Here is a 2635-nt window from a genome sequence, read left to right as displayed (position 1 = left end):
GGGTGGGTGGGGGGCAGCAACAGAGCATTTACAGGGTGGCATCAGGGAAAAGCCGACATGTCGGCAGCATTTTCAGGACTGCTGTGTGTTATCACAAATGGCTGCTCCGATTTAAAAAATGGCGGATGGACTTCTATGGATGCAGCTCGGCTGTGTCGGCAGGAAGCGTCCACAGCTTCTGTGACTGCACTGAATTGTGCCGCGATCACAATTACAGCATGATCACAGTGGGCGGGCGGTGGGTTACATACTGGGGGGTCTTGCCCTGTGATTGCAAGGATTGCAGGTTATGTTATAATGCAGAATCTGCAGTCCTTACTGAATAGAGTCCCTTGTTTGAGCAATAAAATAATACAGAATTGGACAGTGACCAATCTGCTTCTTGTGATACAGAAAACACCAATATTTTCTGATTAAATACAGTAATAAAACAGAAGGTGGAAATAAACAATATGTCACAGTATTAGCACAAGGATTTTTTGATCACAGTAATATCTCAGCCTTACTCATATGGCAGAATTTAACATTATCTGTGTATCCTGCCTCCAAAACATACCACAGTGTCTAAGAGCATTGTTCAGTTTGAAGAGCAGATCTGTTGTTGTGCAATGTTTTGTATAAACTGTGTGGTTACTGATATAATTCAGAGATAATTATATAGAGAATATAAGGAAAATATGGAAGTCTCTCAAATTAGATGTGGACCTTTTACCTATGCTTTTCAGATCATTAGGGTTACTGCACCTGGTATTCCCAGGGAGTCTCCCACCCAGGTACTGACCAGGCCTACCACTGATTTTCTTTCAAGATCAGATGGGATTGGTTGTATCCCATGGAGCATGGCAGTAATCTGCTGAATGAGAGAGTGCCCATTCCAGTAGATGAGAGACACAGGGGCGTACCTCTGCTTTCCAAACTTAGGACCTTACTTAGTGAAGATTGCAAATTCTGCTTTTTAGCAGAATTTGCAATCCTTTGACTCACATGCTGGGGCTGCCAATCGCAGGCAAGGCCACCCAGCATGCTAACCGCTGCCCAATCTGCAATCACACACTAATTGCAATCTTGCCACAATTATTTGTGCAATCGCAGAAAGTAGGGAAGCCTCCTGCCGGCGCAGCTTGGCACTACCATCTTTTTTAACAGAGTGGCTGCATGTGACATCACGCAATCATCCTGTAGCTCTGGAGGCCAGTAACCAAGATGGCTGCTGCAATCAGAGCAGTCCGACTGTGCACCAGAATGTATAGTGCAAGCAGGAGGAGTTCGGCTGATTGTGAGTAGAACAGGCAGCCAAGGGTTCTTGTTACTGGATGTCAGCTGCAGGAAGAAATGGAGGTCCCTGCTCTGATAGGGTGAGTAGAAAGCAACAAGCAGGGATGTTATAAGCATCCCCCGGCTTTGTCATGTGAACCCCCCAACTTGTGGCAAACAGGCAGGAAAGGTAGGGCTTTGTAAGTGAGGTAGAGAGTCATTGTGCTATGATGGAGCCAATATGGAGCAAGAGCTCATACAAGGCACATCTGCTCTAATAGCTGACCAGGCCATGCCCCCATACAATACATCTTTGGACACAGCAGCGATGCTAATGCTGCGAGAGACATCTTTAGGAAAAAGACTCCTCCTGCCAACATCTACATCTGAGTGCTGCATCTGAAGGAGGAGAAGAGAAAAGTAGTATGTGGGTACAATTATTAAGGTTCAGTGCTCACCTATTAATTAGTGATGTGAGCTCTGGATCTATATGAAATCTCTTCAGGCTAGCTTGTTACATTCCAGAACTGCTCACTCAACCTTCATAAGCTTTCCTATCCAGTTACATCCCCTCTGTACAGTCACCACATATTCTCTGTCTTTCATTTCCCATCCTCCTAACCCAAGGCCAAGATCACTGTGCAACCTTATTATACATCCCACCAAGAAACTTACCATCTGGTGGACAATTATGCAATAGATAGCACCTATCCTTAAGTATCAACGCCTATTTCCCAAGACATTGTAAGCTTGCGAGCAGGGCCCTCCTACCTCTATGTCTGACTGTTATTATCCAGTTTAGTTTTATCATTGTTGTTTCCAAATGTAAATCACAACAGAATACCCTGCTCTATATAAGAAAGTGTTAAATAAATAAATATAAAAATACGTTCAGTACAACACATCAAAGATTTTATACTTTATCTACTGTATTATTTGTTCTTCCATTATGCTTATAATGTATGTGCCATTTTGTGCTGCAGGATTATAAACAGCAACATAGTATGTTTTTTATTATAAATGCATTATGTCATATTGTATCTAGTATGTCTTATGTTTGAAAGATCTACTGATGCGGCTTTCAGACATGTGACCCGGGAATTTACTGGGTTTAGCAAGCCTGCAAATTCCAGAATCTCTGCTCCATGACCCTGATCAGGAGCAAGGTCATGTACTCAGGTTGTTTTTCTTTCACACATGCAGAAATCCTGGGTTGATGTGTGTTCACATGCAAAAACCCAGTATATAGCTGCATGTGTGAAAGAGGTAATAGAAAGCTTAATTTGCTTTACCACTTGCCTGGCATGGCCACATCAGATGCAACCACACTAAGCTGGGCTTTCCCTGATAAGGCTGCACCTAATGCGACCAGCCAGAAAGC

At 43.3% G+C, this 2635-nt stretch overlaps 1 pseudogene; it reads right to left on the bottom strand.

Annotated features, from left to right (window-relative positions):
- Window positions 1-732: 732 nt before the first annotated feature.
- Window positions 733-851, bottom strand: LOC134944671 (5S ribosomal RNA; annotated as a pseudogene).
- Between the last annotated feature and the right edge of the window lie 1784 nt (window positions 852-2635).

The sequence above is a fragment of the Pseudophryne corroboree genome, chromosome 1, assembly GCF_028390025.1.
Source record: "Pseudophryne corroboree isolate aPseCor3 chromosome 1, aPseCor3.hap2, whole genome shotgun sequence".
Lineage (NCBI taxonomy): Eukaryota > Metazoa > Chordata > Amphibia > Anura > Myobatrachidae > Pseudophryne > Pseudophryne corroboree.
This window is presented reverse-complemented; position numbering and strand designations above follow the sequence as displayed.